Source organism: Alligator mississippiensis, chromosome 15 (assembly GCF_030867095.1).
Source record: "Alligator mississippiensis isolate rAllMis1 chromosome 15, rAllMis1, whole genome shotgun sequence".
Classification (NCBI taxonomy): domain Eukaryota; kingdom Metazoa; phylum Chordata; order Crocodylia; family Alligatoridae; genus Alligator; species Alligator mississippiensis.
The window spans coordinates 13,549,950-13,574,676 of NC_081838.1; the positions used below are offsets into that span (position 1 = coordinate 13,549,950).

The 24,727-nt window shown below is 49.1% G+C and overlaps 4 long non-coding RNA genes across 4 annotated transcripts; 3 read left to right on the top strand and 1 right to left on the bottom strand.

The window, feature by feature from the left end:
* The first annotated feature begins 3,116 nt into the window (after nucleotides 1–3,116).
* LOC132245662 (uncharacterized) lies at nucleotides 3,117–19,609 on the top strand. Its single transcript, XR_009457363.1, has 2 exons — nucleotides 3,117–3,928; nucleotides 19,063–19,609. It is a non-coding gene; the product is annotated as an uncharacterized LOC132245662 (long non-coding RNA).
* LOC132245661 (uncharacterized) lies at nucleotides 4,773–7,506 on the top strand. Its single transcript, XR_009457362.1, has 2 exons — nucleotides 4,773–6,530; nucleotides 7,008–7,506. It is a non-coding gene; the product is annotated as an uncharacterized LOC132245661 (long non-coding RNA).
* Nucleotides 10,981–12,253, bottom strand: LOC132245681 (uncharacterized). The gene is made up of 2 exons (XR_009457384.1): nucleotides 12,036–12,253; nucleotides 10,981–11,544 (listed from the first exon to the last, which is right to left on the bottom strand). It is a non-coding gene; the product is annotated as an uncharacterized LOC132245681 (long non-coding RNA).
* On the top strand, nucleotides 13,240–14,377 carry LOC132245786 (uncharacterized). The gene is made up of 2 exons (XR_009457497.1): nucleotides 13,240–13,355; nucleotides 13,790–14,377. It is a non-coding gene; the product is annotated as an uncharacterized LOC132245786 (long non-coding RNA).
* Nucleotides 19,610–24,727: the final 5,118 nt, after the last annotated feature.

Consider the following 24,727-nt stretch of genomic DNA (forward strand, 5'->3'; position numbering starts at 1 on the left):
AAACACAAGTGAGATCTCTTCCGAACCGAACCGAGATGAGTCTTCGATGTACGACTCCACGAGCGCTTCACACGCAGGTACGTCAAATTTTCCACTATGACGGGGAGTGGCTAAAAGCTGATCAGGCCCCTATGTCCTCCTCCAAGACACACGCGGAGTTTGCTAGGCTCCACAGCACGCTCAGAGTTCCCCACGAGATGGTTGTGGAGTCCTCCAACTTGGGCGGAAACTGCTCCAACCTTTTATACGGCTAGCGAGCCAATTGCTAGCCGCCACATAGAAATAATTTAGAATTGACCAATAGTGGGACACTAATTTGCATATGTGTGGCAGGAACTCTTTGCACCAGGGTTTTCTCTCTGCAGCTGAGAAATCCACCATGCAAAGAAAGCTCCATGTGGCGGGAAAATTCCAATGTGCCGAGGCACTAAAAATCATTGGGTTATGACATGCCCCCTTGCCGATGGCACAGCTGGAATTTGAAACCACATGCACGTCATTTGGGTCGTTACGAGCTCTCTCGGCTGGTTCATAAGTTAAATGGTTAAACACAAATTCAGACAACAAAATAAGATCGTCCTCTAAGGACCGAATCAGATAATAGCCAGCACTAACACACAGACACATAATTATATTCATAACAAGAAATTCAACTATCAGGACTTCAGTAGGCGTCATGGCGAAGTCACAAGTCCAGTCCTCGCTTTTTTAATGATGTTCTCCGTTTCTCTCTTGGGACTTCCCTCCACCACGCACTTTGAGTCCTGGACCTGTAAAAAGAAAATCCTCAAAACGATAAATTAACCTATATTACAATATTTACATGGAACCGCGCGCGATAGGGCAGTCAGCAAGATTTGTCACCGCTCCCCGCTTTTTACAGCACACAATACAGGTGCTCGGGCACGGCTCTGCCTTGGACAATTTTTCTCTTGCACGCTCGTGGATACAACCGACGCGGAAGTGGATGGCAAACACCGCAGGGTTTTATCCACGTTCAGCAAGACGAAAACGTCGATGACAACGTCGAGGAGTCGTTGTCTAGCTTGTTTGGATACTGAAAACCCAGTTCATAGGCCAGTTGCCATTGGCCTGCGTCTCCCAGGACTCGGAGCTGTCGTTTGGTGAGCCCAGAATGGTTTATGAGGAACCCAAACATGATTCGCTCTTTGGGCGTTCTCTGCGGCAACGGTTGATAATCAGATTCGCTAGGGCTTGCGCCCTGAGCTTCGATCAGGTATATAGTAGATCGATGCTCCCAGTCACTGGGTGTTTTCGACTTCATCAGGATGCACAATCGCGAAAGCTGACGTAAAAGGTTGCTTGCAGGTTGACCAACCATTGGGTTGAGGAAAATCCGGATGACGATGGTGTTCTTTCCTCCATAGACCTCAACACAGGCTTTCACACTGTTTAAATTGATTGGAACTGTCCCAGGATTTCACAGATAGCGGTGAGGCCACGGCCCTCTCTGCTGGGATGGTGTTAGTCCCAGTACACATGATCTGGGCTTCCAAGAGTAGTATGAGATCCCGACCATGGCCAGCAAAAGCTGCTCCGCGCTGGCTTTCTCCGGCCGTCCGTCATGCCACGCGTGAAATTCCCGACCTACTTGTCCTGAGGCAAGCGCCGGAAGCAGAATGGGCCAATGAGTGTTGAACATCACTGTATTGACGTTGATGGCATGCCCTCTGCTCCACGAGGCCCGCCGGATCAGGAAACTTGCTTCCTCCAAGTCCAGCAAGTCGGACCCAAACTCCACAACTAGGCATCCCATCCACACAGCTAGGGTCTCTTCAGGTTTGATCTTTGACTCTTCGTACAGTTCCTGCAACTCAGTCCGAGTTCGAGCACGATAGGTGATGGCACAAGCTGCACTCGATGGATCAGTTGCCTGGCAGGTTGGTGTCACAGGGAGAACAGCTGCTAGAGCCATTACTGCTTCTGGTAGGAGGGGCGGATGCTTTCCTCCGCTCGATGCTCCCTCCCCGTGGCAAGAAGGCGGGGCCGCCGGAGGCGACGTCACTTCAGTGGACAGGACCGCTGGACGGATTCTCGCTCGTTCTTTTGAAGCTCCGCCCATCTTTTCTGGCTCCTCCGCGTGGCTCCCTTCTTGCTCGGCGCCATCTTGAAATGGAGTCTCAAGATCCTCTCTCACAGCCGCATCTTTAGTCACCTGAACGGTTGCGAGCAGCTGGGCTTTCAAACTTGCATTTTCCTGCATGAAAGTTGTCATAGCATGGACCATTGCACTTAACATTTTTCCCCTGTCGCACTTCGGGGCTGCCCCTTCAGCTGCGGCACGTCCCTCCGTCTCCAAACTCTCATGGAGATCGGACGGGAGCTCGTGGCTCCTCAATCTAGACAACACTGCTTGGGGAGTAAACTGGTCTTCCGTCTCCTGCACATATCACAGGCAGCGGGTATACTCTGGGTCGAGGGTCGGGTCCACTGCGCCCACCGGTTTCACTCGGACTGAGGATATGGTGCCCCCTTCCTCTTGGGATCTAAATAGGACCCGCTCTCCACCCATCACACACCTGAAAGCTCCGGGGTGAAGATGTGCTTCCTTCTCTTCTCCCTTCAGCGAAAAGTAGCCGCTGATGGGCCTTTCACCCGTTCCGCCCGCCTGATGATAAGCAATATGCATCTCTAATTCTTCGGCGTCTGTTACATGCCCTTTTCCACTGTGCCAAGGGCAGTTTCTCACTAACTCTAACTCCATCGTGTGTTCCTCGCATCCTGTTCGTGATGCCATGTCGGGACCGAGGGCGGTCTGAGGCTATGGCCAATAGCCCGGACCGTCAGGTGGGGTTTTTCCACGACGGAGTAGAGTTAGGCACGGAAGCGTATTGATTTTACAAAGAAAGCTTTACTTACACTGCCGATGGTCACAGTGCAGGAAGGAAACTTGCTTGAGTTGCAGTTGCACACAAACAAACACAAGTGAGATCTCTTCCGAACCGAACTGAGATGAGTCGTCGATGTACGACTCCATGGGCGCTTCACACGGGGGTACGTCAAATTTTCCACTATGACGGGGAGTGGCTAAAAGCTGATCAGGCCCCTATGTCCTCCTCCAAGACACACGCGGAGCAGCTAAAATCACCTGCTAAAATGGCAGTGCAAATGGTCTTAAATACTGAGGGTGAAATTCAGTAAGGACAAGTGCAGGGAAGTGTACCTGGGAAAGAGAAATGAATCATACACTTCAAAGCTGAGGAGCGACTGCCTACATAGCAGCTCAACAGGAAAGTATTTAAGATTTTTAGTAGAGCACGAGTGGAGTGTGAGGTAACGTCTTGTTTTTGCAGAAAAGCCAACACCTTGCTAGGAGCTATGAAAGGAGTGTCTCCTGTGCTCCGCAAGTCTGTAAGACACATGAAGTAATCCTTCCATTATCCACAGCTCGTCTCGGAGAGAACAACCTGCACAATGCTGTGCGTGATGCTCGTGGTTAGAGGTGGACCAGTGGGAGCAAGCCTTTAAAGAGGATCAGCAATGACCAGCTGCAAAGAGTCAGAGACATGACCTCGGAGGAATGACTGGCTTGTTTTTGAGAAGAGAAGACTGAGAAGGGAAATGCTCCCAAAATGGCAAGAGTTACTGCAGAGAGGAAGTAAGAAATTATTTTCCATGCACATGTGCAGGGGAATAGGATGAGAAGTAATGGCTTGAAACTGCAGTGGCAGAGATGTATGGAGCTTTCTAAAGCTAAGAGGAGCAAAGCATAATTATTTAGTATGGGAGTTCCTGCAATTGCCGTCTTCGTGACTCTTGGAAGCAGATGAAACAAGCATCTATCAGGAATGTTTTTGCTGACTCTGACCCTACCTTGGAGGCAGGAATGCATTAGATGATTTCTCAAGGCACTATCCATCCTGTTTTCTGTAATGAAAGGGAGTTCTGGGATTTCAAGGGAGTGAAGGTGAGGACAGAATTGTATTTCTGGAAGAGGGAGGGAGGTGTCTGTGTGTTTCTAAGGGGCAATCCCGTTCCTACAGTGGGTCTACTATGGACCTGGAAGGGGTAATATGATGGCTTCTACACTTGGAGTAAATCAACATTGACTGTAAGTCACACTTTGGCCATGCACAAAGTGAAATATGTTTCTGCTTTTAAAGAACAGGGATAAGTAGAAAATTGTGTGTCCAAAAGAATGACATAAAAAAGGCAAAAGATAATGCTGCTATTGTGAATGATCATTTTATTGTGTGGCGTATGTTGATAGAGACCGAAATAGAACAGAGAGGCAAGAAATACTCCCAAAAAGAGTTACAACTTCTCCATCATTGTGGAGCATGAGCATCATCAGCGATGGTCCTTATTAAGAACAGAGATTTGTACCGCAGGTAGATCTTCAAAGCATGTTAGGCATATTCATGGATTAAAGCAAAAGGGAGAGGAGAGGAGAAAATTGGCACGGAAGAATGCAATACAAGCTGTAGGCACTGAAGTCATCTTCCTATGATGAAGGATGGATCAGGCAGGTCTTCACTTCCATACTAGTGCTATGTTTCCTACTTGGGGTACTGTGGAGGGCACTTGGGGTACTGTGGGAACTTGCAGCACTGAGAATACTGGTAGCGTGGGTAGCAGCAGGACACGGGTGGACAGTAGGATGGCACGGGGCAGCAGGCCTGCACGTATGGCTTCTCTACCACAACGATGTTGCAGGAGGGTCTGGACTCGTGGCAGTGAGAGCTGGAGCCATTGCAAGACCTGTGGCTGTTGTGGCAGGACCCGTGGGAACACATCTTTCTAGTGTAGGCAAAGCTGCAAAAAAGAGACTGTCTGTGAGCAAGGAACCATGAAGAGCTGCCTCCTTTCCCTTTTCCTAGTCTTCTGAGAACCTAAAAGCTAGTTTTTTCCTCCATCTCAGCTACCACGTATGCGAAAGCCACAGAGAAGGTGCACCATTTTCCTGGGAGCTCATCTAGCCATCCCTGCCCCAAGCCATGGCCTCACAGAGGTGTGGATTTCCCCAGCTCGATGCAACACTGCTCTGACACATGTGATGCCTTCAAACTCCAAAGCATCTCATCCTGAGAGAACTGCCCAGTCATCCCAAGAATCAGCTCTAAACCCACGGTCACCTTGCCCAGTAGATCTTACCCTAATGCTTTTATGCTTCAGAGCCAGGGAATGAATCCAGGACTCGGGCTTTAATATAACAAAAAGAATCATCGAAAAGTTGTCATCAGACTTACCTTGCTCAGATACAAGGACAAGGTCTCAGAAGTGTCAGTGAGCGAATGAGGTGTGCTGGGATGGGAGAGCTTTTATACGCTTGCGAGCGGAGGTCTGGGGAATACGACAGCCCTTGGCAATGCCCAGCTAATTTTTTAATTTCCTAAACACATGTCTCTGTCTGTCCCTCTTCCGGCATCCACACTTTGACTCATCCTTTGTGCTACAATAACTTAATCCTAAGGCTGATTAAGAGCAAAGGGATCTTCCCGTGGCACGTGAGATGACGGGAGTGCACAGAGGTGTGTCTAGCAGTGCTAATTGTGCCGCTGTGGCATGCCATGCCCGTTGACGACCCGCATTGAGCCAGTGGAGGGAACGTTTGCAAGTGACACGTGTTGACTTGGAGCAGTGTGCTAAGCCTTTGGAGCAGGCAGAGCTCAAGGTCTTTTTTAATATCATAAGGCAGTGTAATTACATGGTGCATTTCATTCGCATGCCATTGACCTTTGGGTGCTGTGCCCAGGGGCTCCCTATGAGGACACGTCAGAGCTAAGAACAGAATTAAGCAGGTCCCAATTTCCAGTTTTATACTTGATGTTCGACACAACTCTGCTGCGGAGAGCAGCTGCTGGTCTACTGTTGAAGTGGCTGGTTCTCCTCCAGGTTTGCAAGGCTGTACCAGGGGAGGGATCTGCACATCCTAGAAGCCTGAAGGGTTCAGAGTGTGGGGATGTGGGATTTCCATGTGGCCTAAGGTAGGGCTGCTGTAGCCTTGGCATGTCAAATCCCACCAAAGAGGGACTGAATTCCAGTATAAAAATATTAATAACTCAGAGGGTTACAGAGTCGTCAGGACATGGGACCTGGACTCTGGAAATTCTTCGTTCTATTTTGGGCTCAGACAATCCTTCATGGGGGCTTTGCCCCTAAACAAGACTGCTTGACTGCCCTGTCCCCAAATGCCATGCAAATGAGCTGTAGCTGGAAATCACCTTCCCATGTGACATAGCAAAAACAATTCTAGGCCACAACGTGCCCGGAGACCAAAGCCTGCTGCTGGGAGGCAAATGTGGAAATATCTTTTGAACATTATCATTATTCATTAATTAGCAATGTGCTAAGATTATCATGGACCAGAATGCATGTCAAGGAGCAAAGTGGGACGAAGGATCCAGAAGACACACGTGGGCCCCGGCATGTGAAGAATGAAGGCCGTATCGTCAGCAGGTGTCTCATTTCCTGCAGAACGGGCTGCACCGGGATAAAAGGGCCCCAGTGGCAGTGCTCCTCATTCACTCACTGCTGCTCCTTTGCACCAGGCCTTCTTCCCAAACAAGGTAAGTCGGATTATTTGCATCTCTCCTAATCTTCCCCAGCAGAAGGTTTCACATGACTTTTTTCGGTGCAGAATCCTGATTTTTTGCATCATTTCATAGAAGGGTCTTCTCCCAAAGCCACATTGTTACTGCCTGAGTGTGTGCTTGACCTGCTGCCACAGACCTTTTGACCACACTAGCAGGATCACACAAGATGGGAAGGCTCCCAAAGCAGGGTGGCCAGCAGGAAAACAGAAATCCAGACCCACTCCATGGGAGGTGCTGCCTCCATGGCAGGGTTTTTTCACTGGCTGGAGTCCCTGGGTCAGCAGGGAGACCTCCTAGACGTGCTCTAAGAAGCATCCTCATGGGATTCACATCTCCGCTAGGTCAGAAATGGATAGGAAAAGAGTTCTCTGCGCTCTACAGAGAACAGGAAAGGGAGATGGAGGCAGGTCCTTCCTGGTTCCTCTCTCACAGACGGTTTCTTTCTTGTAGCTTTGCCTACGCCAGAAAGATGTGCTCCCACGGGTCCTGCCACAACCGCCACAGGTCCTGCCATGGCTCCAGCTCTCACTGCCACGAGTCCAGACCCTCCTGCAATATTGTTGTGGTAGAGAAACCATACTGCTGCCCTGTGCCACGCTACTGTCCACCCGTGTCCTGCTGCTACCCACGCTACCAGTATTCACAGTGCTGCAAGTTCCCACAGTACCCCAAGTACCCACAGTACCCCAAGTAGGAAACACGGCTCCAGGAAGACCTTCATGTTCTACTCGTCCCATTATGGAGGTGGTCCCAGTGCCTACTGGTCATCTGGTCTTGTTTCACAGATTGTAATTTCCTGTTTTCTTTCATCTTTGATTGTCTGTAACCTGCCCTGAAGATGTGCCCACTGTGTAAGTGTGATGAAACCTTTACTAAGGATCATTTCTCTTCTCATTCATTGTTCTCCTGTTGGATAAAAGAGTAATAATAAAACTTATTATTCAAGGAATGAAGGTTGCCTTTGAGCTGTATTGATTAGCTCCCTTTTTTTGTTTTATTTCTGGCTGCCTCTTCCCTTCCTCTTTGCAGTCTGACTTCTTGCCATATGTAATATGTAAGTCCAGTTAGGATGTCGGAAGGGTAGGCTTGTAGATCCCTGACACATTTGGGGAGCACAAACACAGACCTTAACAGAAACACACACACACACACACACACACACACACATTCACAGACTTTAACACACAGACACACGTTCATGCATACCCACAAATACACATGTTAGAAATGCCAGTCAGCTACTAATCAGGACAGTCAAACTGTGTTGAGCACAGCAACATCTGTCCGTAGCAGCTGAGGCACTGGTCCATGGGATTTACTCTTCTTTGTGAGAAAACTACACAACCATGGCAGTATCTTCTGCTGCGTGAAACTATACCACACAGGGGAAGCTTGTGGATACTTCAGTATCCCAACCTCATTCATGTAATGTTCAACAGCTTGGTTAACGCCTTGGGTGATGGGATAGAGAGTGGAGTTATTAACTTGGCATTTGGCACCAAGTGGGTAGGACTTGGGAGTGCTGAAGGGGCAGCAGCTAGGGTTCCACATCACCTGCTAAAATAGCAGAGAAAATGGTCTGAAATATTGAAGGTGAAATTAAGCCAGGACAGGAGCAGGGAAGTACACCTGGGGAAGATTAAATCAGCTGCACAGGTCCAAGAAGGGGAGTGACTGCCTACATAGCAGCTCAGCAGGGAAGTATTAGGGTTTTTAGTAGGGCATGAGTGAAGTGTGAGGCAATGTCTTCTTATTGCAGAAAAGCCAGCACCTTTGCTTGGAGGTATGAAGGGAGTGTCTCCTGTGCTGAGCAGATGTGTAAAATGAATGAAATAATCCTTTCATTCTACTTAGCTCTTCTCAGAGGGAGCAGCTTGCACAATGCTGTGTGTGGTGCTTGGGGTTAGATGTGGACCAGTGGGAGAGAGTCTCTAGAGAGGGTCAGCAATGACCAGATGCAAGTGGACATCAAATGATAGAAAATGAGGGATGGAAGAGACCTCAGGAGGTCACATCTAGTCCAACCCCCTGCTCAAAGTAGGACCAACCCCAACTAGAGCATCCCAGCCAGGGCTTTGTCTAGCCGGGTTTTGAAAACCCCCAAGGATGGAGATTGCACCACCTCTCTGGGTAACCTGTTCCAGTGTTTTACTGCCCTCCTCATGAGAAAATTCTTCCTAATATCCAACCTAAACTTCCCTTGCTGCAACTTGAGACTGTTGCTCCTTGTTCTGTCATCTGCCACCACTGAGAACAGTCTAGCTCCAACCTCTTTTGAACCCTGCTTTAGGGAGTTGAAGGCTGCTATTAAGTCTCCTCTCACTTTCCTCTTCTCTAGACTAAACAAGCCCAGTTTTCCCAGTCTTTTCTCACAAGTCATGTCCCTCAGGCCCCTCACCATTTTTGTCACCCTCCATTAGACTCTCTCTAATTTGTCTACATCTTTTTGTAGTGGGGGGGTCAAAAACTGGACACATAATTCCAGATGTGGCTTCACCAGTGCTGAATAGTAGGGCTGTGTGGAGCTTTGGTAGCTGATTCAATATGGAGAAGATTTGGTTCGATTTGGGGACCAAATCTGAATTGAATCGAGAGACCAATTAAAAGCTCTGAATATAATCAAAGCATCTGAATCGATTCGGAAAAGCTTCAGAAAAGATTTGGCTGTTTCAGAGATTTGTGTATAGACTAAACAGGCAGCTGATACAGCCGTCTCCACCTGGTAAGTCTGTTGGGGGAGGGGGGAGGGAAGGAGTGTGGGGGAGGGAGGGATTGGGGCTGGTGCTGGGACAAGCTGTCCAGTCGGGGAAGAGGGGTGTGTTACTTAGGGAGGGGGGCTGGGGCAGAGGCAGGCAGAGCAGGAGGAGCCACAGAAGAAGCCCCCATGGCTGCTCTGCCCAGCCCCATCCACAACCTGGTCCAGCCTCCTGGCACTTAAAACAAAACAAAAAACAAAACAAAACAAAACAAAAGCCCCGCACTCACTGGCTGTGGCAGTGGTGATTGGGGCCTCTGGGTACTTATGGCAGAGCCCCCCCATGTAGTGTGGGGCAGTGGGGGGCAGCAGGGATCACCCCCCATCACTTGGCACCTGTATGGCAGCTGCCCCATGGCGCTCGTCAGGGTGCCGCACACTGCCTGGGAGCTGGAGTCGCTCCACCTGTCACCCAGAGCCCAGCACCGCTCAGCCCCAGCTGTCCCTGTGGGTGTCGGGGGGGAGGGGGGTGGTGATCCCCACTCCTGCTCCTGCTGCCACCTGTGTGTGTGGGCCTTTTCTTTTTTTCCAGTGCTGGGACTAGGCTGGGGCCGGCCAGGTGGGGTATGGAGCCAGGCAGGGCAGCCGTGGGGGCTTCTCCTACGGCTCCCCCCAGGAGCCATGGGAGAACCTGCAGCTGCTTGTTGGTGTCTGCCTCTCCCCAGCCAATCTGAATCACCTAATCTCTCCGAATCAGACCAAATCTTCCAAAGCAGATTCAGTCAAATCGATTTGGGACAGTGATCCGAATCTCTGAATCAAATTACTGTCCTCTGAATCAGGTGAATCCAAATCTGAATTGAATACTTCCCTATTTGCACTAGCCTATTGAATAGAATAATCACTTCTCTTGACGTACTGGCAACACACCTACCAGTGTAGCCCAGGATGCCGTTAGCCTTCTTGGCAACAAGAGCACACTGTTGGCTCATATTCAGCTTCTTGTCCACTGTCATCCCCAGGTCTTTTTCTGTAGATCTGCTGCCTAGCCAGTCAGCCCCCGGCCTGTACCAGTGCATGGGATTTCTCCGTCCCATGACATCTGAGGAATGACTGAAAGATGTGCCTAGTTCAGTCTAGAGAAGAGAAGACTGAGAAGGGTTATGCTCCCGAAACAGCAAAAGTTGCTGCAAAGATGGATGTGACAAATGGATCTTGACATGTACAGCAGAGATGTAGGAGCCTTGTAAAGTTAAGCGGGGTTCAGCCCTGCAACAGATTAGCGGGGTTTTCTGTGTCATCTCCAATTTTTTGGCTCTGAAAAGTAGAGAAACAGTTAATGATGTTAGTCTGAAGTCAAGTAGGAAGCAGGGTAGATCTGCACCTTGCAGATTAGCCAAGGTAGCTAGATGTGTTTTGAATCACTTTTATAACTACTTATAGAAGTAGACCAAACAAGCCTCTCTCAGGAATTCTTTGGGTGTCCTTGGTCCTGACTTGGGGCCAGGGTGCACTCAATGATTTCCCAAGGCAGTGTGTCTCTCTGTTCTCTGCAATATAAAGGAGCTCTGGAATATGCAGGGAAAGAGACTGTGGGGAAGCTTCTGTTTCTGGACAAGGGTGGTGTCCATGCATCTCTAGAGGGCAATCCTCTTCCAAGCGTGGATGCATCACAGACTCGGAAGGGCTAACAGAATGACAGTAAAAGAAAGCAAAAGACAATGCTGCTGTTGTGAATGATTATTTTATTGTGTGGCAGATCTGGTTGGAAACTGAAGCAGGACAGGGAGAGGGAAGAAATATTCACAACAACAGAACTTCTCCATCGTCAATGAGCACAAATATCATTAATGATGGTCCTTATTAAGAACTCAGCTTTCCACTGTAGGTAGATCTTCAAAGCATATAAGGTGTAGTCATGGGTTAAGCAAATGGGAGAGGACAGGAGAGGAGAGAATCTGCATTTCATCGAAGAAGCTGAGATGAGCTGGAGGCACAAGAAGAAGCATGGATCAAGCAGGTCTTGGCTTTCATCTTGGTGCTGCCTCCTACTTGGGGTACTGTGGGTACTTGGGGTACTGTGGGAACTTGCAGCACTGTGAATACTGGTAGCGTGGGTAGCAGCAGGACACGGGTGGACAGTAGCGCGGCACGGGGCAGCAGTATGGTTTCTCTACCACAACGATATTGCAGGAGGGTCTGGACTCGTGGCAGTGAGAGCTGGAGCCATGGCAGGACCTGTGGCGGTTGTGGCAGGACCCGTGGGAGCACATCTTTCTGGCGTAGGCAAAGCTGCAAGAAAGAAACCGTCTGTGAGAGAGGAACCAGGAAGGACCTGCCTCCATCTCCCTTTCCTGTTCTCTGTAGAGCGCAGAGAACTCTTTTCCTATCCATTTCTGGCCTAGCGGAGATGTGAATCCCATGAGGATGCTTCTTAGAGCACGTCTAGGAGGTCTCCCTGCTGACCCAGGGACTCCAGCCAGTGAAAAAACCCTGCCATGGAGGCAGCACCTCCCATGGAGTGGGTCTGGATTTCTGTTTTCCTGCTGGCCACCCTGCTTTGGGAGCTCCCAGCCTTCAGCCTATCCATCTTGTGTGATCCTGCTAGTGTGGTTAAAGGGTCTGTGGCAGCAGGTCAAGCACACACTCAGGCAGTAACAATGTGGCTTTGGGAGAAGACCCTTCTATGAAATGATGCAAAAAATCAGGATTCTGCACCGAAAAAAGTCATGTGAAACCTTCTGCTGGGGAAGATTAGGAGAGATGCAAATAATCCGACTTACCTTGTTTGGGAAGAAGGCCTGGTGCAAAGGAGCAGCAGTGAGTGAATGAGGAGCACTGCCACTGGGGCCCTTTTATCCCGGTGCAGCCCGTTCTGCAGGAAATGAGACACCTGCTGACGATACGGCCTTCATTCTTCACATGCCGGGGCCCACGTGTGTCTTCTGGATCCTTCGTCCCACTTTGCTCCTTGACATGCATTCTGGTCCATGATAATTTTAGCACATTGCTAATTAATGAATAATGATAATGTTCAAAAGATATTTCCACATTTGCCTCCCAGCAGCAGGCTTTGGTCTCCGGGCACGTTGTGGCCTAGAATTGTTTTTGCTATGTCACATGGGAAGGTGATTTCCAGCTACAGCTCATTTGCATGGCATTTGGGGACAGGGCAGTCAAGCAGTCTTGTTTAGGGGCAAAGCCCCCATGAAGGATTGTCTGAGCCCAAAATAGAACGAAGAATTTCCAGAGTCCAGGTCCCATGTCCTGACGACTCTGTAACCCTCTGAGTTATTAATATTTTTATACTGGAATTCAGTCCCTCTTTGGTGGGATTTGACATGCCAAGGCTACAGCAGCCCTACCTTAGGCCACATGGAAATCCCACATCCCCACACTCTGAACCCTTCAGGCTTCTAGGATGTGCAGATCCCTCCCCTGGTACAGCCTTGCAAACCTGGAGGAGAACCAGCCACTTCAACAGTAGACCAGCAGCTGCTCTCCGCAGCAGAGTTGTGTCGAACATCAAGTATAAAACTGGAAATTGGGACCTGCTTAATTCTGTTCTTAGCTCTGACGTGTCCTCATAGGGAGCCCCTGGGCACAGCACCCAAAGGTCAATGGCATGCGAATGAAATGCACCATGTAATTACACTGCCTTATGATATTAAAAAAGAACTTGAGCTCTGCCTGCTCCAAAGGCTTAGCACACTGCTCCAAGTCAACACGTGTCACTTGCAAACGTTCCCTCCACTGGCTCAACGCGGGTCGTCAACGGGCATAGCATGCCACAGCGGCACAATTAGCACTGCTAGACACACCTCTGTGCACTCCCGTCATCTCACGTGCCACGGGAAGATCCCTTTGCTCTTAATCAGCCTTAGGATTAAGTTATTGTAGCACAAAGGATGAGTCAAAGTGTGGATGCCGGAAGAGGGACAGACAGAGACATGTGTTTAGGAAATTAAAAAATTAGCTGGGCATTGCCAAGGGCTGTCGCATTCCCCAGACCTCTGCTCGCAAGCGTATAAAAGCTCTCCCATCCCAGCACACCTCATTCGCTCACTGACACTTCTGAGACCTTGTCCTTGTAGCTGAGCAAGGTAAGTCTGATGACAACTTTTCGATGATTCTTTTTGTTATATTAAAGCCCGAGTCCTGGATTCATTCCCTGGCTCTGAAGCATAAAAGCATTAGGGTAAGATCTACTGGGCAAGGTGACCGTGGGTTTAGAGCTGATTCTTGGGATGACTGGGCAGTTCTCTCAGGATGAGATGCCTTGGAGTTTGAAGGCATCGCATGTGTCAGAGCAGTGTTGCATCGAGCTGGGGAAATCCACACATCTGTGAGGCCATGGCTTGGGGCAGGGATGGCTAGATGAGAACCCAGGAAAATGGTGCACCTTCTCTGTGGCTTTCACATACGTGGAAGCTGAGATGGAGGAAAAAACTAGCTTTTAGGTTCTCAGAAGACTAGGAAAAGGGAAAGGAGGCAGCTCTTCATGGTTCCTCTCTCACAGGCAGTCTCTTTCTTGCAGCTTTGCCTACTCCAGAAAGATGTGTTCCCACGGGTCCTGCCACAACCGCCACAGGTCTTGCAATGGCTCCAGCTCTCACTGCCACGAGTCCAGACCCTCCTGCAACATCGTTGTGGTAGAGAAGCCATACGTGCAGGCCTGCTGCCCCGTGCCATCCTACTGTCCACCCGTGTCCTGCTGCTACCCACGCTACCAGTATTCTCAGTGCTGCAAGTTCCCACAGTACCCCAAGTGCCCTCCACAGTACCCCAAGTAGAAGACACATCTCAGGAAGACCTGCATGTTTTGTTCTTCTCTTTACAAAGACCATTCTAGTGCTCACAGCTCATCCAGTCTCCTTTCAGAAATTGTAATTTCCTGTTTTCTTTCATCTCTAAATGTCTGTAACCTGCTCTGAAGATTTGCCCACTGTACAAGTGTGATGGACTCATTACTAGGGACCATTTGTGGTCTCATTCATTATTCATCTTGTGTCTGAAAAATACTGATTTCTGCTTGGTGAAATTCTTCACTTGTTTTCCTACTTTGCCTTCACTTGGATATGTGACACAATAAAAGTTACTATTCAAGTAAAGAACTTTGTTTTAAGTTGCATGGGTTGTTCACTCTTTCTAAGAAACACCTTCATTTCTAGCTCCTCCTTCCCCTCCAATTCATGGTCTAATTTCTTGCAATGCATACTGTAACACCCACTTAGGGTGCAGGAATGTTAAGCGGACAGATCAGTGACATTTTTGGTTAAGTGTACACAGATATTAACATACCTGCACATCCATGCACACATGTGCATGCACACAGAAGAGGGAGACATGCTGGGGTGGTGCTAATCAGGAGAGTTCCTTTGACTTTGGTACTGAGACACGTGTTCACACTGGCCAAGGAGCTGGTTACATATCATTTTCGCCCCACTGTGAATAATATACAAAAATTAAGTCCAGGTCTTCTGTTGTGTGAAACAGCACAGCTACCTGGAAGGCAATGGAGTCTTTGCAGGGACCTGCCCCATGTCTTGCAGTGTTCAGTACAGGTTTCATAGATTCATAGATTCATAGATGTTAGGGTCGGAAGGGACCTCAATAGATCATCGGGTCTGACACCCTGCATAAGCAGGAAAGAGTGCTGGGTCTAGATGACCCCAGCTAGATGCTCATCTAACCTCCTCTTGAAGACCCCCAGGGTAGGGGAGAGCACCACCTCCCTTGGGAGCCCGTTCCAGACCCTGGCCACTTGAACTGTGAAGAAATTCTTCCTAATGTCCAATCTAAACCTGCTCTCTGCTAGCTTGTGGCCATTATTTCTTGTAACCCCTGGGGGTGCCTTGGTGAATAAATACTCACCAATTCACTTCTGTGCCCCTGTGATGAACTTATAGGCAGCCACAAGGTCGCCTCTCAACCTTCTCTCGCGGAGGCTGAAAAGGTCCAGTTTCTCTAGTCTCTCCTTCTAGGGCTTGGTCTGCAGGCCTTTAACCATACGAATGGCCCTTCTCTGGACCCTCTCCAGGTTATCTGCATCCCTCTTGAATTGCGGCGCACAGAATTGCACGCAGTACTCCAACTGCGGTCTGACCAGCGCCCGATAGAGGGGAAGTATCACCTCCTTGGACCTATTCGTCATGCATCTGCTGATGCACGGTAAAGTGCCATTGGCTTTTTTGATGGCTTCGTCACACTGCCGACTCATGTTCATCTTGGAGTCCACTAGGACTCCAAGATCCCTTTCTACTTCCGTGCCACCCAGCAGGTCATTCCCTAGGCTGTAGGTGTGCTGGACATTTTTCCTCCCTAGGTGCAGCACTTTGCATTTCTCCTTGTTGAACTGCATCCTGTTGTTTTCTGCCCACTTGTCCAACCTATCCAGGTCTGCCTGAAGCTGTTCCCTGCCCTCCTGCATGTCCACATCTCCCCATAGCTTTGTGTCATCTGCAAACTTGGACAGAGTACATTTCACTCCCTCATCCAAGTCACTGATGAAGACATTAAAGAGTATCGGTCCAAGGACCGAGCCCTGCGGGACCCCACTGCCCACACCCTTCCAGGTCGAGACCGACCCATCCACCACGACTCTTTGGGTGCGACCCTCCAGCCAATTCGCCACCCACCGGACTGTGTAGTCATCCAAGTCACAGCCTCTTAACTTGTTCACCAGTATGGGGTGGGATACAGTATCGAAGGCCTTCCTGAAGTCTAAGTATACGACATCCACCCCTCCTCCTGTGTCCAGGTGTTTCATAACCTGGTCTAAAAAGAAACTAGATTGGTCAGGCACGATCTGCCTGCCACAAACCCGTGCTGATTTCCTCTCAGCATAATTTGTCCTGCCGGGCTCTCACAAATGTGAGCCTTGATAATTTTTTCAAAGACTTTGCCAAGGATGGAGATGAGACTGACTGGCCTATAGTTGCCCGGGTCCTCCTTCCTCCCCTTTTTGAAAATGGGGACCACGTTGGCCCTTTTCCAGTCCTGCTCGCCCCACATTGCCTTAGCGATGCACCTCCAGCATGCGGGGCTGCGAGCAGCAGCGGGCGAGGAGATCCCTGCGCGGCTTCTCTGCTCCCTGGTGCACCAGGTCATGGGGGAGGGAAGCACAGTGAGAGTGAACAGTGGCGAGCAGGCCAGCTGTTTCCTGCCACTGCGGGGAGGGCAGCTCCCTGCCACCGCGTGTACCTCTGGCAGGATTGGGGGAGCTAGGGCTGGGGGCGGGGGGCACGGAAAGAGAGGCACAAGTAGGGTCAGGGACTGGTGGGCTGATCCATGTCCATGGAAAACCGTGGTTACTTCAAAACTGTATACTGTGCTAGCCAAAATGGTATACAGAATATTACCTATGGATCCTCAAAACCATGGTTGGCAAAACTGTGGTTGGTGAGAGAAACCTGTAATTTCATTAATACTTTGGGTCATGGTGTAGGAAGTGGCCTTACCAACCTGGCAGTTGTCATCAAGCCAGGGGGGGGACTGCAAGCCCTTTATCAACAACTATTAGGATTCAAAATTCCCTGGTAATTATTTTTTTTTGCCAAAGGTATATGGTCTGAAAGTACAATTTAATAGGGAGAAGTGCTGGGAATGATATATTAGTAGGAAAACTCCATTGCACAAATCCAGGAGAGAAAGAGATAGCTTAGGCAGCAGCTTTGCAGGGAAGTTTTCAAGGCTCGTAGTACTACACAAGCAGAATATGACCCAAGAATACATTATTATTGTGAAAGAAAACCACTGCCTTGTTGAGATGTTTAAAAGTAGTGTCTTTGGTAAGACATGAAAAGTAATCCTTCCAGTTACTCAGGTGCAATATCGTGCACGATGTTGGATATTCCCCCCACAAATACCTTCAGGCTGCTATGCACAGACACACTTGGTGTGAGCCAGAGTCACTCTCCTAGTGGCCTGTTTAGTAGGGCTGTGTGAAGCTTTGGGTGCTGATTCAATTCGGAAGAGATTCGGCTGGATTTGGTGGCTGAAGTTCTGAATCTGCTTTGAATCTGGAGACCAATAAAAAGGTCTGAATTGATTTAAAGCTCTGAATCAATTTGGAAAAGATTCGGAGAGCTTCAGTGATTTGGGCAGTCCCTGCTTTCTGCTGCAGAGAGCTGGACCTGGACTCTGAGCTGGTAAGTGGGGCTTGGGGGAGGGGGAGGGGGAGTGGAGGAGGTGGGAGGGGACCATGGGGGAACCTCTGCCAGGACCCAACCCCTGCCTACTCCCCAGCCCCCTGAGTGTCCTCTGACCCCTGCTTGCCTCCCCCATGGCTGTCCCACTTGGCCCAGTCCCAGCTCCCAGCTCTTAAAAAAAAAAAAAAAAAGCCCCCTTTCATCAGCTGTTGCCAGGCGGGGTCAGGGGGAGGGTGATCTCTGCTGCCCCCCACTAGCCCACGTTGCATGGGGGGTTCTGTCACAAGTCCCTATCCCCTGCCTGCCCTCCAGGTCCCCCATGGCTGACCTGCCCACCCCAGCTCCCAGTTCTTAGAAAAAAAAATATAAAAGCCCATACTCATCAGCTGCTGCAGCAGCCTTGGGCCTTCTGGGTGCTCATGGCAGAGCCCCCCATGCAGCAGGGGGCAGTGGGAGGCAGCAGGGATCCCCTCCTCCTCACCTGGCAGAAGCTGGTGAGTGGGGGCTTTTTTTTTTTTTTTTAAAGAACAGGAGCTGGGACTCCCATGGCTCCATGGGTCTCACTGCCATGAGTCCAGACCCTCCTGCAACATCACTGTGGTAGAGAGGCCATCCATCCAGTCCCACATGGCTAAGAGTTTGGATTTTTCACCGGACTTTGCACCTCTTCCATTGACTCAACACTTGTTGTCTATTGGCCAATCAGTTGCTTCACTTCCTTGGAATGAGTGCTGCTATGTGGTATATAAACATGCAGACAGGTTCTGAATTTGTTCACTGCTGGGCTTCATTATCTGTTAATCAGCTTTAAATTGCAATGATATTAAACTAAAAATTGTGTGAAAATGTGAAGTGGAAGATGAATACAGTAAATAGACCAGAGCTTGGGCATGCAAAGAATTAAGTTCACATTGCCAATAGGTGTCTCATTCCCACAGAACTGGGTATAAATGCTTTCTTATATCAATGATCCTCATTCAGTCGTTGGCGCTCCTCTGCTTCAGACCTTCCTGCTGAACAGGGTGAGTCTGATTATGAATGTTTTATATAGAGTGCATGAGTAGAAGATTTTGTATTTTCTTAGCATGCAGTCTAAAGTGATCCTGTGGTCCCTGGACACGGGTTTCTCGCAAACCCATGTACTGACTACACAGTTGTATGTTGAAGCTAATATAGAAAAGATTCTTATAATGTAGTGGGAGCAGCAGGACATGAGAGGAGAGGGTGAAGATGATGAAATGATAAGCAAATGAGAAGAGAGGCCTGGCAGTTGGGTGGGAAAAAGGGGTTGAAAATCACTTGATGGATGGCTCTGAGGGATATGGAAAGTGTCTGGGAGAGAACAGCATCTATGGAAATCCACAGTGGTGTATAGCCTTGGTTATTACAAGGGTTCATTTCTACACTGTATGCTCTCCTAACTCTTAGTCTTTGGTGCCTATAAGTGAGAAGCAGAGCTCAGTTTGCCCTTCGTAGTCCTGGGCATGGGAAGATGAACACAAAGGCATGCCTCATTTAGGATCATTATGGGGATTGTGTCCTCACGCACTCAGAGGTCCAGAAGAAAGTGATCTTCCCCCAAGGTCTATAAGGAAATAAGGGAGACAGTAGAAGCTCCTCCCTGGCTTTTTTCACCGAGACAATGTCTGGTTTCTTGCAGCTTTGCCTCCACCAGAAAGATGTGCTCTCACGGGTCCTGCCACGATCACCACAACACCTGCCACAGGTCACGATGTGGGTCTCACTGCCATGAGTCCAGACCCTCCTGCAACATCAATGAGGTAGAGAGGCTGTCCGTTCAGTCCTGGTGCCCCGTGCAGCAGTACTGCCCCGTGCAGCACTACTGTCCACCCACCTGCTGCTACCCACGCTACCAGTATTCCCAGTGCTGCAAGTTCCCTCCGGAATACCCCAAGTGCCCTCCCCAGTACCCCAAGTAAGACACCTACATTAGCACTGAAGCCCAGACCTGCCTCTTGCAATCCTCCTGTTGTTTTCAATGCCAAACGATATTTTGTCTTGTTTCATAATGGCACCTTCTTAGCATACGTGTGACCAACTTTGTCTGGTTTCTGACTAAGTGTAATGTATGATCTTGGAGAATGGGGTGATTGTAAATCTTGATCTGATTATTTATAATCTTACTTTACTGCTTCATGCTCCAGCCGGATATGGCACATAATAAAATATATAATTCCGCAAAACTATCTTTGCTTTTTGGACCTTTTTTTTGTCATTTTAGCATCATGAAATATCCTAATTTCTGACTGCTTTTTCAGACTATTTTCCTTCATATTCTAGAGCTCCCCCTTACAATAGGGAATGGGGATGTATGGGGCCTAGAGGAGTCATCTAGAATATCCTGTGACCCCAAGGCAGTATCAAGAATACCCAAAATATTCTGGACAAGTATTTCTTTGACTTGCTTTAAAAGCCCCAACCATGCAGGTTACATAACTTCCCTAGGTAATTTAATTCAGGGCTTACTTATTCTTGTCTTCAGACAGAGCCTCTAACGCACACCTTAAATCTCCCTGAGTACAATTTAAGGCCAATTTAAGATGTGCCCTGTTGTTGTAACCATCAGTAGATTCATGAATGCTTTGGGTGATGGAGTATGAAGTGGCCTTACAAATCTGGCAGTTGTCACCAAGCCAGGAGGGTTTGCAAGCCCTTTATCAAGAACTATTAGGATTTAAATCCTCTTCTAATTATTTCTGCCCCCAAAGAAACATGATCTGAAGGTACAAATTAACAGGGAGAAATGCTGGGAATGGTATACTGCACAAATGCAGGAAACAGAGGGCCTGCTTAGGCAGCAGCTTTGTGGGGAAGTTTTTAGGATGCATAGTACTGCACAAGCTGAATGTGAGCCAGGAGTGTCTTATTACTGTGAAAGAAAAGCACTTCCTTGTTGGGATGTTTAAAAGGAGTGTCTTTGGTAAGACACGAGAAATAACCCATCCATTTACTCAGGTGCAGTATCCTGTATTATGTTGGATGTCACACCTCTTATAACATGTGTAGCAGTGGGAGTGAGTCTAGAAGAGAGCAAGCAGAATGATCATGTATCAACAAACATGACGTCTGTGGAAAGATTGAGAGCTGAGCATGGGTTGGTCATGAGAAGGGAAGATGGGGAGGAGACATAAAACTGCCAGAATGGCAAAAAATCAGTGTAGAGGGGAAGTTTCTAAATGTAGTCCCATGTGCAAAAGGGAAAGGAGAAGGACAAATGGTTTGAAATGCAGTTAGAAAGATTTAGGGTATAGATTTGGGAGGAGCTCCTAAATTTGTGAATAGCTATACACTGAAATAAATAAGTGTGGAAGATTGTGCACCAGAGCTTGGGCATGCAAAAAATTAATTTCAGATTGCCAATAAGTGTGTCATTTCCACAGAACAGGGCATAAACGCTCTCCCGTGTCAGTGATCCTGATACACTCACTGGTGATCTTCTGCTTCAGTCTTCCCTGCTGAACAGGGCAAGTCTGATTATGAATCTTTTACATAGCTTTCACAAGCAGAATATTTCATTTTTTTCTTAGTGCACAGTCTTAAAAGATCTCATGGTCTCTGATCACTGGCTTCCTGCAAACTCATGTAACATCGTGGCTGTGTGTTGAAGCTAATTCACAAAAGATCCTTTTCATGTACTGGGATGTGATGGTGAGAGAAAGAATTAATAAGCAGCTGAGATTGGTGGCCTGGCAGGTGGGTGGGAAAACGAGGCTGAAAACCACTTGATGTATGGTTTTTAGGGAGAGGGATAGTGTTTCACATCCAACTCGGAGAGGACAGCTCCATGTGGTGATGGAAATCCACCTTGGTGTAAGCCCTTGTTTGAAGTGAGGAAGACTACATAGATAATCTGATGAATGAGTACTATGTGTCTGACATTGCAAGGGCTCATTTCTATGCTGTACGCTCCCTGAACTCTTAGTATTTGGTGCCTGTAAGTGAGAACAGAACTCAGTTTGCCCATGGTGGTCCTGGGCTTGGGAAAATGAACATGTAGGCACACCCAATTTAGGATCATGTTGGAGAATGCATCTTCATGTGCTCAGAGGTGCAGAAGTAAGTGATCTCCCCCCATGGTCTACGTGGAAGTAAAGAAGGGAGACCAGTGAAGCTCCTCCTTGGCTCTTTTCACAGAGACAATGTATGTTTTTTTGCAGCTTTGCCTACACCAGAAAGATGTGCTCTCATAGGTCTTGCCACAACCACCCCAGCTCCTGCCATGGCTCACAATGCGAGTCTCACTGCTGCGAGACCAGACCTTCCTGCTACATCACTGTGGTAGAGAGGCTGTCTGTGCTGGCCTGCTGCCCTGTGTAGCAGCACTACTCCGTGCAGCGCTACTGTAAACCCACCTGCTGCAGTCCACGCTACCAGTATTTGCATTAACCAAGTGCCCTCCACAGCACCCCAAGTAAGACACCTACCACCACCATGGAAGCCAAGACATGCCTGTTTGAATCCTCTTTTGGCAAAGGTGTTGTAAATGCCAAAGTTCACTTTGTCTCGTTTCATAATGGCACTTTTTTGGCACACATCTGTTACAAGCTTTGACAAGTTTCCCACAGTACAAGTGTAACGTATGATCTTGGAGAATGGGGAGATTGTAAATCCTGATCGTGGTTTCATAGTTTCATAGTTGGTAGGGTTGGAAGGCACCTGAGCAGATCATCAAGTCTGAACCCCCTGCCATAGCAGGAAAGAGTACTGGGGTCAGATGACCCCAGCAAGGTGTTCATCCAGCCTCCTTTTAAAGACCCCCAGGGTAGGAGCCAGCACCACTTCTCTTGGAAGTTGGTTCCAGCTCCTAGCCGCCCTGATTGTGAAGTAGTGCCTCCTGATGTCTAGCCTGAATCTACCCTCTGCCAGCTTGTGACCATTATTTCTAGTCACTCCTGGTAGTGTTCGGGGGAACAGGGACTCCCCCAATGCCTGCTGGTCCCCTCTGACTAGTTTGTAAACGGCCACTAGATCCCCCCTCAGCCTTCTCTTGTGGAGGCTGAACAGGTTCGGGTCCCGTCACCTCTCCTCGTAGGGCCCGCCCTGATGCCCCCAATCATGTGGGTGGCCCTGCTCTGGACCCTGTTCATGCTGGCCACATCCCTCCTGAAGTGCAGAGCCCAGAACTGGACGCAGTACTCCAACTGTGTCCTGACCAGTGTCGCACAGAGGGGGAGGATCACCTCCTTGGACCTGCTTGTGATGCATCTGTGGCTGCATGACAGGGTGCGGGTGGCCTTCCTGACCGCTTCCCCACACTGTCGGCCCATGTTCATTTTGGCATCAATAATGACTCCAAGGTCCTTTTCTGCCTCTGTGCTGATGAGAAGGGAGTTCCCTAGCGTAGGTATGCTGCTGGTTCTTCCTCCCCAGGTGCAATACCTTGCACTTGTCAGTGTTGAACCCCATCCTGTTCTCATCCCTCCACCCCTGTAACCTGTCTAGGTCCAATTGCAGCCTATTCCTCCCTTCTAGCGTGCCCACTTCCCCCCACATCTTAGTGTCATCTGCGAATTTGAACAGGGTGCTTTCTACCCCCTCGCCCAAGTTATAGAATCATAGAAGCAGGGTCGGAAGGGACTTTGTAGATCTTCAAGTCCGACCCCCTGTCTGGGCAGGAGGGAAACTGGGCTCAAGTGACCCCAGCCAGGTAGGCATCGAGCCGCTTCTTAAAGACCCCCAGGGTAGGAGCCAGCACCACTTCCCTTGGAAGTCGGTTCCAGATCCTAGCCACTCTAACTGTGAAGTAGTTCTAACAGATGTCTAATCTGAACCTACTCTCCAACAACTTGTGGCCATTATTCCTTGTTATCCTGGGGGGCGCTAGGGGAAACATGGTCTCCCCCAAGCCCTTCTGGTCCTCCCTAGTGAGTTTATAGACAGCCACAAGGTCCCCCCTCATCCTTCTCTTGTGAAGGCTGAACAGGTTCAGGTCCTGTAGTCTCTCATTGTAGGGGCTGCCCTGCTGTCCCCGGATCATGCGGGTGGCCTCCTCTGGACCCTCTCAATGTTGTGCACATCCCTCTTGAAGTGGGGTGCCTAGAACTGGACACAGTACTCCAGCTGTGGCCTGACCAGTGTCATGTAGAGGGGGAGGATCACCTTGTTGGCCCTACTCGAGATGGACCTGTGGATGCACGATAGGGTCCAGTTAGCCGTGCCAACCATGACCTCACATTGTCGGCCCATGTTCATCTTGGAGTCAATGATGACTCCAAGATCCCTTTCTGCCTCCGTGCTCTCAAGAAGGGAGTTTCCCATCTTATAAATATGCTGCTGGTTACTGCTGCCCAAGTGCAGCACCCTGCACTTGTCAGTATTGAAACGCATCCTGTTTTTGTTAGCCCACCCCTGCAACCTATCCAGGTCTTTCTGCAATCTTTCTCTCCCTACTAGCGTGCCCACCTCACCCCAAATTTTGGTATCATCAGCAAATTTGAACAGGTTGCTTTTCACCCCGTTGTCCAAATCGCTGATAAAGAAATTGAACAATGCGGGCCTAAGGACCGAGCCCTTGGGGACTCCGCTGCCCATTTCCCCCCAGGTCGAATATGACCCATCCACCACCACCCTCTGAGTGTGACCCTTCAGCCAATTAGCAATCCATCTGACCGTGTAGGCATCGATGCCACAGTTGCCTAGTTTTTTAATGAGGATGGGATGGGAGACAGTGTCAAAGGCCTTGCTGAAGTCCAGAAAGACTACATCCATGGCGACATCTGCATCCAATGCTTTTGTGACCTGATCATAAAAGGCAATCAGGTTGGTCTGACATGACCTGCCCCTAATGAAACCATGCTGGTTGCCCTTGAGAATCATCTCTGCTGCTGGCCCATCACAGGTGTGCTCCTTGATGATCTTCTCAAAGAGTTTCCCCAGGATTGAGGTAAGACTGACGGGCCTATAGTTGCCCGGGTCCTCCCTCCTCCCTTTTTTAAAGATGGGGACCACATTGACTATCTTCCAATCATCTGGCACCTGGCCCAAGCACCACAAGCGCTCGTAAAGCTGTGCCAAGGGCCCAGCAATAACCCCCGGTAGCTCCCTCAACACCCTGGTGTAGAGAGCATCTGGACCTACTGACATGAACATGTCCAGCCCCTCCAGAAGTCACTGATGAAGATGTTGAACAGTGTGGGTTCGAAGACCGAGCCCTGGGGCACCCCACTGTCCATATCCCTCCAGGTCGAATAAGATCCGTCCACCATTGCACTCTGGGTGTGGACCTCCAGACTGTTAGTGACCCATTTGACTGTGTATGTGTCGACACCACAGTCTCCTAGTTTTTAATGAGCATGGGGTGAGAG